Source organism: Mchenga conophoros, linkage group LG10 (assembly GCF_057382185.1).
Source record: "Mchenga conophoros isolate Kocher_MC1m ecotype Shallow Benthic linkage group LG10, M_conophoros_male_GT1.1, whole genome shotgun sequence".
NCBI lineage: Eukaryota > Metazoa > Chordata > Actinopteri > Cichliformes > Cichlidae > Mchenga > Mchenga conophoros.
Window position 1 is genome coordinate 15,616,330 of NC_140535.1, and position 15,285 is coordinate 15,631,614.

General features: G+C 40.9%; 1 long non-coding RNA gene across 1 annotated transcript; it reads left to right on the plus strand.

Moving 5' to 3' along the window:
- The first annotated feature begins 1,955 nt into the window (after positions 1–1,955).
- LOC146565569 (uncharacterized) lies at positions 1,956–14,658 on the plus strand. Its single transcript, XR_014894131.1, has 3 exons — positions 1,956–2,430; positions 3,651–3,909; positions 9,498–14,658. It is a non-coding gene; the product is annotated as an uncharacterized LOC146565569 (long non-coding RNA).
- Positions 14,659–15,285: the final 627 nt, after the last annotated feature.

Below are 15,285 nucleotides of genomic sequence, written 5' to 3' on the forward strand. Positions count from 1 at the left end.
GTTTTGAACTGCTCGCCCGGCCCTACAGGGCAGCCATGCTGCAGCTTCCTCCAGTGTTCCGCAGGTTGAGGTAGTAGGTTGTATAGTTCAGAGTGACACCACAGGAGATAACTGTACAGCCTCCTAGCTTTCCCTGAGGAAACACCACACAATCTGTACACTGATGGATTATTTCATAAATGCCAACATCTGTGCAATATTTGTGTATGAGAGTTTTATCGCCTGGTTGTAAACACAGCTTCTCTGTCAGGTGGTTTTGTGTCTGTTTCTTAATACACTGAAATTTCTTCTGTTTAATTCAAAGTGTTGTTTTGGGGTTTTTCGTTTTCTCCTTTAAGCAGATATGGGAAGAGATAAAGATATTTTGCTAAAGACTTGCATGAACATGGCAAACACTGCATCTCGTTTGACACTTGGAAAACAAAGTTGAAACAATGACAGCACAGATTAGGGCGGGGGGGCAAAGAGAAATCATTTCAAAATATGAGGAAAAGCACTAGCATGCTGCTGCAGTGATGTTTGCGGGACGCTCTAATGAAGGAGATGTCACTGAAGGGAAACACACCATACAGCCGCAGGGGAAGAACAAGGTCTTGGTGGCCAATTATGCACAAAGTTCACTTTCACTTAACCAAAACGATATACTTCCTCTGCGCAGCTATGTGGTAAAGACACTGCTGTGATCAAAACAGCCAGTAACAACTTTCACTGCTTCAAACCAAGAAAACCACAGGCCCCTGAAATTATCTAGGTTCCTGACTGCAATTTAGAAATGCGCTGAATTACTTCTTAATTTTGGCTGTGTTCAGTTTCTCGGGCTTCGTCTCAGACCGTGTGACCTATATCTGCTCTTCGGGCATATTTTCATTGCATACTTTTGATCTCTGTTGGATACTACATTTTTTTAAACTCCCACTTTAAGGTGTTGGCATAGACGCTGCCAGCTATGCATACACAAGAAATTAATGAAAGTGTTGTTATTTAATTTGTTTTAACTGTTTGGGGAAATATGGATCTTTATGAGTAAAAAGCAGTTTTTAGTTGTCCTGCCATGAAAGTATTTAACGTGCACGTAATCTGTTAAGCCTGAACTGTAAATATACATTAGACACTGGATGTAGCGCCGCTAGGTTAGAGATGGTATCCTACTCCTGTAGTGCGGTATGCTGCTGTGTACAGATGTGTAGTGCGGGGAGTGTCATGATGATGAAAGACTGTTTCCACTTAAACTCTATGCTCTCTGTCCTAAGGCCACCGGGTTCGAAAGAGGTGGGGTAAGGAGCTCTTTGGGCCAGAATGAAGAAGGGGCCCTTGGTACGGGGCAGCTTTTGCAAGAGCGCAAGCATTCAGTTACAGTAGATACAACGTGAATCGACTGTTGGGTTTTTCACTGTGCCTAATTATCCTTGCTTACTTTTTTCTCCCCCTCGCCCTTCTTCTAGAAAAGCGTATTCACACTTCTTTCTGTGCTCGGTGGTTTGTTGTTGCCATGTGGTAGTGCATTACATTATACAGCAGGAGGCATAAAGGAGCTCTCCCTGACTGACCCCCCACCCAGCACACACGGCCCACTCTCGCTGTGGAATCTGTGCAGGTTTTTTGTCTTCTTTGGAAATTTCTATAAATAGTCCCGGTTGACTCTTGTCGTGTTAGTGTGCGAAGACAAGGTGGAAGTAAAACTGAGCATAAATGAAGGGACCCTTTGCCGCACTGAAGCGCACGTGATGCCTTTCAGACATCGTGACATGTGATGTCCGCGAGCAAGGAGAGATGCCTTAAAAGTGAATTTTCGATTCAAAAAAACGAAGAAGAAGAAAGAAAAGAATGAGGCTCTAATGATACAGAGAGAAATACAGCAAAATGTAAATGAGAGCTGAAGAAGTGAGAACTGTCTGCCTGATTTATTATTTTTAAATTGACTTCAAAATAAAAGAATGACCTATTTAAACCAGCAGGGGGAAAGGGTTGGGGGGCGATAGTGTTGAGACCACACAGGCCATTTTTCTGCTGTCACTGATCTCAGCCTATTGTGCGCTGTCCGTCAGAAGAACCCTGGTAATTCCCTCTGCTCCCCATTTGTCTCGCTTTCCTACCATCTTGTCTCGTGTCTTCCCCCCCTCTTTTTTTTACAAGCCTTTTCCACTGCTTTACAGTGACTAATACTGATAAAATATAAGACCACCACACACACCACAATGCTTCCAGTTACATTTCCTTTGAAGCTCCCTGAACTGGTGCGTTCACTCTCTCTTGCTCCCTCCTTTTCTCTTGTTCCCACCCTCCTTTTCTCCATGAAACGCACGCTGTAATACCCAGTCACTCACAGACACAGAGGGCGAGAGACACAGGAACAGAATACTGGACATGCTACTGGAGCAGGATTTTTCTTTTTGTTTGCCTTAAATGAAAAAGGAGCTTGAAAGAGACATTGTAAGATAAAACTGTGACTTCCTATTTGACTGTCTTTGCCTTCTCGTTGTGCTACTGTATGCTTTTGTTCTCTTCACGTCTCTCTCCCTCATTTCTCTACCTTCCCTTATCTCTCTTTCTCCATATACTAGGCCTTTTGTCTGTGTAATTTCAGCTGTGGGGAGGGAAATGAATGGGTGATATTTAGTTCCTTTCCCACACTGCTACTGCCGTTTTGATTCTATATGTAACAAACAGAAAAAAAAGGGGCAAGCAGAGGCTCTTCGGTTTTTCAGCCTTGGGGACTTGAGCCTGCAATCTATGAAGCATGGAAGGCAGAGGAGGGAAAGAAAATACAGAGGCACAGACACAGGCCGAGAGGTGTGATACAGCGAGACTAAAGCACCAATCAAGTGCAGAAAGAAAATATGAGACAGATGAAGCCAAGAGACGAACAGACAGACAGACAGAGGAAGAAAAAGATGGGTAGTAGTGTCACATGGAGAAAGGGCTGAGCAGCAGTAGGCAGAGGGACTACAGCAACAGGCGTTACACATTTTTTCCTATTATTCACTCCTGTCGCTGTTTTGGCACACTGTGTCTCAGTCTTTTTTTTTTTCACAGCTACTAACCAGATCTGCCAAATTCTGACGGTAACCTGAAAATCCTTCTTGTTTTTGATTTCTCATGTAAAGCTGTGACTCATATGGGGGAAGCTTTGGGGAAAGCTGAGATTGTACATTATTGAATGTGCGGGGCGATGAATATGCGCTTTAGTGCAGTAGAGCTCTTTTTAGTTAAAAATCAGACGTCTGGGGGGTTAAAATATTACTTTATCACTCTCTAAAATCCTGTTTTTCTCTTTCTGGATGGCTTCCTGTCATTTGCTCTTATTCTCTTGTATTAGTCAGCATACGTGTAACATTACTGGGCTGTGGTTTTGCTGTTTATTTTTGTGATTTTTACTGTTGGACCCAAGCTAAACAGAATATTTTTTCAATTCTTATGCTGGTTTCTTTTTCATGGATTGTTTTTGATTTATTATTGTGCATTTTTCCTTCCCCTGTAATACTAAATGTATTGTTGTCTCAGTCACCCTCACTGCTTTTCTATTCTATTCTCTTTTTCCCCCCATGTTCACCTACATTAAATCGTTAACCCAACATCTGCCCTCCCTGCCATCTCTCCCTTCATGTCTCTGTCTCCTTCTCTTTCTCTCTCTCTGGCTGCACATGGTACAGTCTTGCATGTCTGAGCAGCAGACGGCTAGACGGCAGCAATCTGCTAGAGCAGGCTCATGTGCTAGCCCGAATTATCCATTCAACAAAGCCTGAGCTAGCAGCACTAAAATCTTCCCCTATTCTTCTCTCCAGCATTCATTTTTTTCTCCCCTCTCTCTCTCCGATTTGTGCCCTGCTACATCCTCTCTCCCTTTGCTAGGCTGACCGGCACAGGCGTACAGAGAAGACTGCGGCAGCCTCCGCCACCTCGGTCAGCTGGGTGAGTTTTATCTTCTTTTTTCTTTTCTCCTTCCTTGCATCTCATCTTACCGCTCCTCCCAGCCTCTTATTCCTCCTCCTCCTCCTCCTCTTCATCTTGTGGGTAGTCAGATTTTATTCTGCGACCTGACAAATGAGCTTTCCCTCCATAAAGTCAAGGCGGCATGATTGACAGGTGCGGTCTCAGAGGACTGACAAGCCTGGCATGTCACGAGATCTCACTGGCATAGAGGGAGTAAGTGGTAAGGAGCTTGGACTTTTTTAGTGTTAAGGGTGTATTTTTATCAGCGTGAGACACTGGCGTCAATTTGTAGTCTCTGCTGCTGTAGTCATCTGGCTGCTGCTGCTGCTGCTGCTGTATGCGTTCTCAGTGCGGGGTTTGGAAAAATATCAAAGATGTTTTACACAGATTATTATTCTAGGTTTGGTCAGGTTGTGACAGGGAGGCAGAGCTATCCTTATGATTAGTGATGGTAAAGTGCTTCTGATTGGGTGTGTATGGCTAGAGTACAGTGTGCACAGCATGAGTCTGTTCAGTTATCATAAGATTATATATGGTTAGGTTTTATATTACATTTTCAGCGTGTGCTTACTGATGCATATCGATCTTTTGACTCATATATAACGATTTTGTTTGTAAATGTGATCATGGATGAGCTAAATGCTAACGCATGGTGGGGTTGTGCATTTTACCGAGACCAGACTCGACTTAAGGGGCAAAACTGAGACTTAAGGTAGAGCACCGCACAAATCGAGGGATAGAGGGAGCTGTTTCAGTCTCAGCCACAGTGCTCGTGCAGCAGATGATCTGCTGTACGTTGCACAGAAAAGGCCAGACCAAAAAAAAAGAGCAAGCTGTACCTCTCTCATTCCCTGAGACCCTAACTTGTGACGTTTTGCTGTGATGTGCACGGGTTGGGTTCTTGGGAGCTGCGAGGGGCACTCACACATCTCTAACTCAGAACAAAAAAAGGAAAAGGCTTAACATGGCGGAAAGACACAAAGCACGATGAAGAAGGAACAGTTTCGCCTTTTCATTTATTTATTTATTTATTTTTAATAAAAACTAGACACGGTGACATAAGGTTCATTTAATCCACGAATAGTGCAAAAATAAAGCGCGAAGGGAATGAAAAGTACGAACATTGGGTTTCTTTCAGGATATTGAGAGTCTGAGAGCCAGAGGCAGGCACAGTGTGCAGGGCACTGGGTGGGGGAGAGGGCGGGGGAGTGGGATAGATAGAGAAATGTGGGTATAAGGGGCATGTGACTGAGAGGGGGGAGGGACGTCCAGATGAGGTGGGGTGACATGGTGAAAACACCCACATTTACAAAATCCTTGGTACAATGAATGAATGAGGAATTTGTGAGTTAGGTTACACCCTCAGTGACTAATGTTGCACATGCTAGCATAGACAAACCACACAAGAACCGCACCTCGCTGTTTAACCCTGCGTCATAAACCGTATAGTCATACATTTAAAGAAACATGATGTTGACAAAATAAATGTAATTTATACGCAGCGGGGAGGAAAATTATAATATAAACAGCATAACTTGAACACACAGCAAAGTGCAAAATGAAAGTCAGTGCTTTAGGGTATTTTATTTCCACTACTCAATCCGCAGGCTCTTCATGCCTTATCTTGAGAGCAGCACAAAGTACTAGTGAGAGCGTGACTCTGAAAGCTCAGTACACTTGTGTTTGACCTCATGAAAATAATCGTCTTCCTTTTTCTATTATATCATCGATACCTACCCTTACCTGCATTCGGCCCGCTGTTTTTTTTTCTCTTCTTGTTACAAGCGAGTGTGAAGATAATGGTGCAAAACAGAATTACACAGTCGAGTGGGAATTGTAAGACACCTTGGCGTGCATGTCATAAGGTGACCCCCTCATCAGCTATGGATGAAAGCACAATTGTAGCGGCTCTCAGGTGCATTAAAAGGCTTTTATATAGTTTGTTCTGTGTTTCAATGGGCATCATTGGAGAGTAGGATGAGTGTGGCAGAACTGCTTCCTGCTTTGACGCATGCGTGACAACTTCAGGTGTCAAACTGCTGAGGACTAACGTACAGTCCTCTTATGTTATATGTTTTCTATAACTAACATCCTTTGTGTTAAAATATGCACAAATGTGCGTCTGTTTGCGTAGTCGATCGGCGAACGCAGTAACGGCTTCGTTCTTCCTCTCCTTTTATTCATACTTGGATGTCCCCCTTTTGCATATCCCCTTCCTCCTCCTCACCCGCTGTGAAGTTGCTGCAAGTTTTCCAGGGAGCTTCAGCAGCATTTGAACCGGGATACTGTTTGATGTTTTGTCCTCATTCTTTCATTAGCGTGGATGGGATGTGATTATGTGCTTGAAGGACAGGTAGCTTTGAGCTCCGATTCTTTTTCTGAACCTTAATTTGAAGCTGTGTTTCACCATTTCTAACTCTAGCAGCAGCCTTTTTTTTTTCTTTTTTTTTGGTCCATACAGCATCCTTGAGGAATTTTGAGATTCATTAAATCGGGCATTTTTACTATGCGGTCAAACACTCTTAATGAGCAATGACTTCTGTAAATGTGCAACTCATTTGCATTGTCACGCACTTCATATCTTATTGAGCGCTTTTGTCCTCTGCCTGGTTTCAGTTTACTGTGTGAGGATGAAGCTGGAAGTAAGGATGCAAGCAGCATGTGATGCAAGTTAGCCAAGTTTGTATGAGGGTAAAGAAGCAGAGCATGCTGATAAATAATTAACTACCCTGTAGAGTAAAATCTGACTTGCTGATTTCTTGAAGATGTTTTATCTTTTGTTAACTTGAATCCACTGCTGCAGACAGCTCCATATATTGAGGACGTTTTCGCTGTAATAGTTTGTTTAGAATAAGAAAACACTTTTTATTCTCAGTATTATCCCAACACTGTGATTTCCCATGTGTCTACAGAATATGCCCGCCACACACTGGATGCACATGGACGTTGTTTTCTGAGCTCATCTGGTCAGCCCCAAAACAATCAATGAAAATCAGGCTTGAGCATCTAGTCCATCTATTTGATCCAAATTAATTCCTAGATGGGCGTCCATTGGACTAAATATAACTGTACAAATATGATCACACCTCACCCAGCACGAACTGATTGAAAAGGGGCAGAAAAAACAACTTTGACAGACGTCTCAACAACTTTAAAACATGAAAGGTAAGAGTAGCTTCTTTAGGTCAGAGGGAAAGAAAAGACACTTAGAAAAGCGTTCCTTCACATTCAAACTTAGTTGAAAAGAGAATGATGAAAAGATGTCTTTTCAGGGCATTGAAAAGATATTTCTATGCATATAAAACTACTGAGTAATTTTCTGTTCTTTACAAGTCTAAAAGACATTTAAATAGTACACAGCTATTTAGGATTTCATCATTTAAAATCTAGTTGAATAGTGAAAGTGCTGTAGATGACTAGATTGTATAGTTGCAATAAGATACACATACATACATGTCCTAGGTGTGCTGTGACCGCTATTTTGGGCTATAGCAACCTGGAAATGTTATGTATATGCCTGCATAGCATGTAGAAGCTAAATGTGGTTCACCTTTAAACCAGTTACTAAATGGCTCCCTTTTTTTCCACTGTGAATCCACATTTAACGGTGCTTTGGTGAAAATATGTTATATAATAATGCTGGGTGCTACATCCTTGACTGTAGCTCTGCAATCAGCAAACTATTTTAGCACATTCAGTAGATTTCAGGTGTGCGTGCTACATATTGACACTTGTTTCTGCTCAACTCTGCTGGTGAGCTCAAGTCTTTTGATGCGGTTGGGTTTATTTGTCTATCAGTCCCAGTCTTTGGAGATCAATTCCTAGTCTGAAATAGGATCAAATTTTCAAAGGTTGGTTACCTTTCACCTTTGACTTTTCAATCACATCTCGATGTTTCTTAGAACCCTGCAAACATGAACTTTTTAAGTGTTTTTCCTGGGAGTCTGTTTATTCTTCAGGTTTTGTTTTTTAAATGTAAATGTGGTAATGTGATTTTTTTTTCTCAGTTTAGTGGGGGTTCCTGCATGGAGCAGTGCATTTGCAGCAGTAGGTTATGGTGTCAGTGTTCACCTTGTTCAGCACAAACATGGAAAGGAAGATTAGTTTAGACAGGCGGCGAGAAGGAAGGAAGAAAGATGACTAGTTGTAGAGTGTTTGATTGTTTTCTGCCATATATATATATCTATATATCTATATATCTATATTTATTTATTTATTTATTTATTTATTTATTTATTTATATACTGTATGCACTGTATCTGATTGGTGTCATTCACCCACAGTTGTAGGCACACCATGTTTTTTAACCAGTCCTCTATGCATGATTATAATTTAATCAAAGCAGTAGTGCTGTGCGATACTGAAAATGTTGGTACTGATCCAACGCCAAATAAATACAGGCCGCATACTGCCGGTAACAGTACCAATACTTTTAATCTATGAAGGCAGATTGTGGAGGGGAGAGCAGTGTGTCATCATTTATGAGAAGAATGTGATAATTCTGAATGCATTTTAATGACCACTAAATAACTCTGATTTTTACTTTCCACGATAATTATCCAACGCAGTAAAACACACCTTTTCAGCTTTTCATGCATTCTGAAATTTTTGACGACCCTGAAGCGTCAACCTCTGTTGTTTAAATGTGCTTTAGGCTCTAAATAAAATAGATATGACAGTCAACAAAAAAGGTTCCCACATTTTTCATAGTGCATGTTTGAGGTATATATTTCTAAAGAAATTATTTCTTTAACACAATTTAGCGGGCTACGTAGAGAACGTAGAGGATAGAGACGAGTATCGATGCTATTGCGCTGGTATTGGTATCAGATCAATACCAATACCAGCGCAATAGCATCGATACTGGTATCAATACTATTGATATTTGGATCGATAGTGATTTAGTGAAGCAGCAGGTAACAGTTCCCTGAGGTTTATGTGGATTTAAAGGTGCTGAATAAAGAGCTGATACTGTAAGTTACAAAACCATACACTGTGCACTTACTGTACTGTAAAACTCTTTAAATCTCATCAATTTAGAGTTTTTTTAAAAACTTTTTTTTAAATCTCTAAATATGTGAATAAATGTGTCTAATGTGAGTTATTAGTATATGTTGGGAACTGCAGATGTATCAGCTCTATATCTTTCTTCACCAGCCATTTCCTGCTCTCACCCCTTACGCTGTGACCTCACTGCTGCACTCTGAGTCCTGAGATGCCCTCTGATCGCTAGATGAGAGGCAGGACTTGAATTCAGCTTACTCTTTGTCTGCTGGTTGTTACACTAGCTGCTCCAACAGCAGCAGGAGCAGGTGTGTCTACCTCCTGTGCCATTCCTCTCCCCCCCCCTCTTCCTGTTCCTTCATCACTGCAGTACGGCAGCTCTGTCTGGGAGGCAGCCATTCCATTGTTCTCGCACCCCCCTCTACCTATGAGTGCTCCTGTAGGTGCTGGTGCCGCTCTGCCCGCCCCACCCCACCCTGGCTCCAAATCACTGTTATACTTTTCACTTACGTGCCCTGAGTAGGTTACGCTTATGTCTTTCTGTCTCTTCTCTCCCTGGACAGAGCTTGCTACACTCGCTGCTGCACACCGCCGCCATCTTGTTACTGCCTGTGCTACTGGTCTGCCTGCCTTTGCTGCACTCAAACCAAATCATCAAACTCAGCCTGCGGTTGTTTCCATGCCACTCCTGTTTGTGCGCAGCTTTGTCACAACGCAGTGCTGCGCACCAGCTACCGGACGTTGCTGCACAGAAGCACCTGGAACTTTTATCTGGGTGTTTCTTTAATAGCTGCCACAGATTGGATGCTGCAGACGGTGTTGTCAGCATCTCTCAAACCATCAGTAAGATCTGTACCATTGTAACACACACTATGCCCGATGTAGATTTAGCTAAGGACTTGACATGCCGTACACCATTAAAACAAGTAAAAATAAGTGAAATGTTATTTTACAAATTTACAAATGATTCAAAGTGGCATGTCTTCTTCGCAGGATTTAAGAAAATTGCTCCCGTCGAAGAAAATCAATAACCACAATCTGTCCCTTATTCTGTGTATATATTTCTCTCCAGAGCCCATATGCCTGAGCACATATACTGTATATGCTATCTTTGTGAGCTTGTGTGCTGTAAAGAGAGGGTGGGAAAGAGAAAGGAGGGGAGCGAGAGAGAAAGAGAGGAATCAAGCGTCGGTAAGAAAGTCTTCCTAATTCTGTTTGGCAGAAACTGTGCTGTTTAACCATATGTGCAGAGAGCAGGCTTTGCACATGCTCAGAATGACTCAGAGGACACGACTTTCACATGTCTCAACGCAATTAGATTAACTAATAGATAATTTTCCAGCAAATATAAATAAGTTACAGTGAAGTCATAAATAATTTAAAAAGTGTGCACTCTACCTTGAATTATTTTTGTTGTACTCACAGTATGAGGTTAAAACATGGGCATTAGAAGGAGAGCGGGATACAAACACAGCAAGTATATTCCAGCTTATGGAAATCTTATTCCTGCATTTAACTGTGCTTTGGTGCAAAACAAGTGGAAGTGTGTAGGTGGAGGCCACAGTGATACAGCAGTGAGTTCAGAAGGTCTTCAATCCTCTAAGACTATATGCCAAGAAGACACCATGCTAATGAAATCATAAAGACGGTGAAGAAAACAAGCTGTCCCTGGAGAATACATCCATGCATCGGAGGTTGCCAGTTTTACTTTACTTGCTTCTGGGTATGCATGTACTGTAGCTTTGCAGTGATACTGTATTTATAAGGTCAAAGGCTGCTTTGCTTCAGGGTTAAAATGCTCTCAGCCTTTATCTTATGATTACCTTCATCAGGTCAGTGAAGATCACCCTTTGCCCCACCAGCTGAGTGGGACAGCGGGTTACAAGAGGTATGCAAATCACAGTAATATTTATTATGTATAACAAGGAAGAAAATGTAAAAAAGAAGAAGAGTTTAAATCACTGCTGATATTCCTATGAAATACAGGGTACAATTAGAATGAGATAGAAATGATCAAGATGCAATTAACGTTCATACTTTAAATATTGGACAGAAATATGACGTTGAATAATTTTGGCCACTTTTATACACAGTCCGCCATCTTTAGGTGCTTAAATGCAGTCGAACGAACGCTCGTTATAAGTTGGGGGCGGTTACAGTTACAGAACCAGCAGTTCTGGCCTATTCAGAGAGCTCAGGTGGTGGAGCAGGTGGTGGAGCAGGTTTGGGCAGGACACTGAACCCCTAGTTGCTCTCGATGGCAGATGAGCTGTCTGAACACGTGTGGCCTATAAATGCCGATCGTCTAAAATTTGTACTTTTAATACTTTGTCAGGAATCATTTGCGGGCAGTCTGATTTCTGAAACCTTCGGATATTAATGCTTCTGCGTTTCTGCAGTTGTTTGTTTACGCGTCTTGTTATCAGGGAGTGAAATTCATACTCAGTCAGACTGAGATTGGCCGAGAAAGTTAAATCGTCTGCATCATGGTTGACTATAATCAATGCTGACATTGCTTGTTGTCCTCATTGTGTAAGGACGGAATCATTAGAAACACCAAGTAACAGCGTATTACGTAGAGAGCAAAGAATTCGTAGTTTATCGAGCTACCAGGTCTCACGCAGAGTTAACTTTGAATTGATGATTAAAAGCAAACAATAGTCAACTGATCGTTTTCATGAATGTTATTAATCTAGTTTAAAATTTCAAATTCAGTTGGAGTTTCAGAGACTTCAGAGCAGATCGCTGAAACAATACCGAAGCAATATTGCTGCATTTTAAATCCGTCCGTCCAAGTCATCTTTAGGCAAAATGCAGGATATACTGTGGACTCATTACCAGTCTATCACGTGGCTAATACAGAACACTTGCAGTCCATCAGCTAAGAATGGCTGCATGATTAAATCCCATTTAGAGGAATTATTCACTGTCAAAAAGTCCAATTTATGCAGAAAGCACATAAGAGCAAATATGAATTTCTTACTGGAAGGTAAGCTCCATACTGGAACATCACAATACAAGTTCAGAGAGCCTGTCCAATGAAATAATTCATTATAATCCAAAGTGAGCCTTCATCAGCCTGGGAGTTGTCCTGCTATGTTTTTATGATCCAGTTAACAGAAATAAAGCCCTCAACTCTCCGGCTTGAGTAATGACGTAAGCAGTTAACGATTGGAAGAATTTCTTTTTGGACAAGAGCGGAGGACGTTGATCATTCAGGGTCAACAATGAGCGCCTCATTTGTTCTTTTTTTCCCCATTTGTAGTATATTTATACTACAAATGGGGAAAAAAATCAACTGTCCTGGAATCCGTTACACCATTTCCCAGAATTGCAGTCCAAAAAGTATGTAAATCCCAGCTGGGAATGGGTGTAGAATCCCAAGGTTTGTGCACGTGACATGAACTATTCATTCTTCTTCTTTTTCTGTCAAAGCATGACTTCTTAAAAAGAGTTACAGGTGTATCTGGGCCCACCTTCTTGTTACATATATATAATGCACAGCTGTCAAAAGTAAATAAAGTAGAAATCACAAACGTCCTTTGTCAGGTGTTCACATTTAATTGCTCCTTCAGAAATAAATGCAAAATCTTTGGAAAACAGGATCATCTGCTAACAAGTGCCATTTCCTTACCCAGAGGACCCATACTTGAGACTTTGTTTCTCCCAGAATACAATGTTTCCTCATTTTCAGTGAGGAACCAACCAAAAACCAAAAGGTTTTGACATTCATTGTTCTCCCAGAAGATGCATCTGCAGGCAATCCCTAACTTTCTCCTCTAGTGCTACCAGCACAATGATGTACAGGTGTATGTGGTTTTAAAATTCATAAGTCACCAAATACTGGATGGATTTCCATTAAAGTTTGTGCCGATATTCATATCCTTCAGTGTACCTGTCTGCATTTTTTTAAAAAGTGTCCTGTGTTCCAGTATTTTGGCTTGCGATTAAACAACTGCAAAGCTAGTGATTTGCTGCATTACTTACATATTGCAGTCATGAATAAGAGAAGAGACTAGTCTTTCCTGGTAGACTGCAGTGAATTATCTTCACAGCAGCAGAGTAGACATAGATTGCATGACATGGTGCAGTTTGCACATGGAATGCAGAAAGATTTCAGGCACTGAGTGATGAAGGCCAGATGTTTGAGTTATGCATAGGAAGTCAGTGGCCTACAGTTGGTACTGTATGAAGCGATGATGCCAGAAACCATCGCCGCCATATACCATGTAATTAAATTTAAGGAAGCCCACTCACATATTACAGCTTGTATATAAAAGCAATACATGTTCCAGGTTTGAAAAAAACAGACATCAAAAAACATTACATAAACACAAGTGCCTAAATAAAAATAGAAACGGTATATGAGTAAGAGGTGTTGCTTATGATTCACCTGGTTACAGTTTGCATAGCAACTAATTCTAGTTTTTATATATATATATATATATATAAAGTTTTGCTCAAAAATAAAAAATAAAGAAAAGCTTAAGAGTCTGAGAGGTTGTTGTGAATGTTGTGGATTTAATGATTGGTCAAAAATAAATAAAACATAAATATAAGCGAGGTCATTATATCGATATCTTCAATTTTGTCCTTCATTTGTAGATGTTACGGAAATTAATCTTTTTAAACTTGGAGAAAAGAAACAAGTTCAAAAGAGGACTTGTTTACCAGAAAATATTCCTTGCACATTGATTTGCAGCACGCAGTGTGGTTACATTATTAAACTATAGACACCCAGCAATGGTAAATATATACTGAAACTTACCTCCTCCTCCTATAGACGGTTTTCTCTTGTTCTTTCTCCCTCCTTTTTGTCTCGTCTTGCACACAGTTACACATGCACACTCCCAGCCTGTCTGCGTCTCACACTCAAACACGCACACACACACACGCACACACACGCACACACACGCACCGTCTTTTGTTTGGAGTCAGACGGCATTGAAGGCAGATCCTGTGGCCCTTCTGAGGAGAATGTTAATATGCCCGCTCTGGTCTCTCTGGGGACGCAGAGAATGGACTCGGGCTGCTAATGCACTGTCACACTAACCCCGCTAAGTATTCTCACAGTTAGCAACAGCAGCGCTGCTCCCAGAACTGAAATGTATTTAACTAAACTCGCAACCTACTGAATCGTAAAGACTTACTTTAGATTGTCCTTTCACAAATAACTGCCTCATTTGCCCACCTTTCTGTGCCTGCAAACAGAGATATGGCAGGTGGGCTATTTGTTGAGTGCAGTTAGACTTATTTCACTTTCATTAGCACTTTATTTATGTGGACTCATTAGGGGCAGTTTGCTCCCCCACACTGAGGTAGGCTTAATGGATTATACTAACGACCTACACAAGCACACGGTATTCAGTTACATGTAGAGTTTAAACAAGTCAAATTATCTTTAAAGAGTTTGGGCTCGGTATCGTTTTTGCTAACTTTGGCTAAAGGATGTATTTTTGCTTGTGGTTCAGTGAAATCCTGCTATTCGAACTGTGGTCACCTGAGTGGAAGGAAAATGTTCCCCACTTACCAAACTGGTGTGAGGAGTAACTATGTTTTCATTTATGTCATGAATAAAATAAAACTATTTTTGCTATTTAAGAGCATTAAAAATGAAAAATAAATTAATAACATTTACTTCATGTTGTATATTGGCTGTGGTCATTGTGTCCATGTGCTGAGCCTGTGGATCACAGTTGCATGCAGTAATAGTCAAAGGATATTTAAGGTATTACTATATAAACTATGTATTATCATGGATTAAATATATTATATAAGACATTTTATTTTGTGAGCAGTGTTTTCCTTTGATAATGCTGGTTTAGTACTTTAAAAATCTAAACTATGATCAAGATCCTGTTACTCACTACTTTTCGAGCTGTCTCACGCAGTGAGCAGACTGTGGATCATTGACATTGCTGCCTTGATTTCAGGTGTCGACGTGCATCAACATGCGTCAGCGCTTTAGAAAAGCACAGTTTGCTTCCTAGGGTCTTGACTACTCAACAAGTCCTCTGTCAAACCGATTATATCGGCTCTTTTTAAAATCTGACACAACCCTGAAACAACATATAGGAGTAGTGCTATTTGCTAAAAACAAATCCACCTCACCTTTGACCAGGAAAGCAGAGTTTGACTCTCATCTGAGACAACTTTCACTTGTGGTTTGCTTTCATGTTTACTTATTTGTTACGGGAGGATTCCGGGTCACCTGCACCAGCCTTAACTGTAAGTTTTATCAAAAAGTAAAGTTTCAAGCCAAATCACTGACATTGTAATTTTGGTTAAAATATACATAAATAAGATCATTTTAATATGTTAAAGCATTTTTCACATTTCAACATGCTGTAG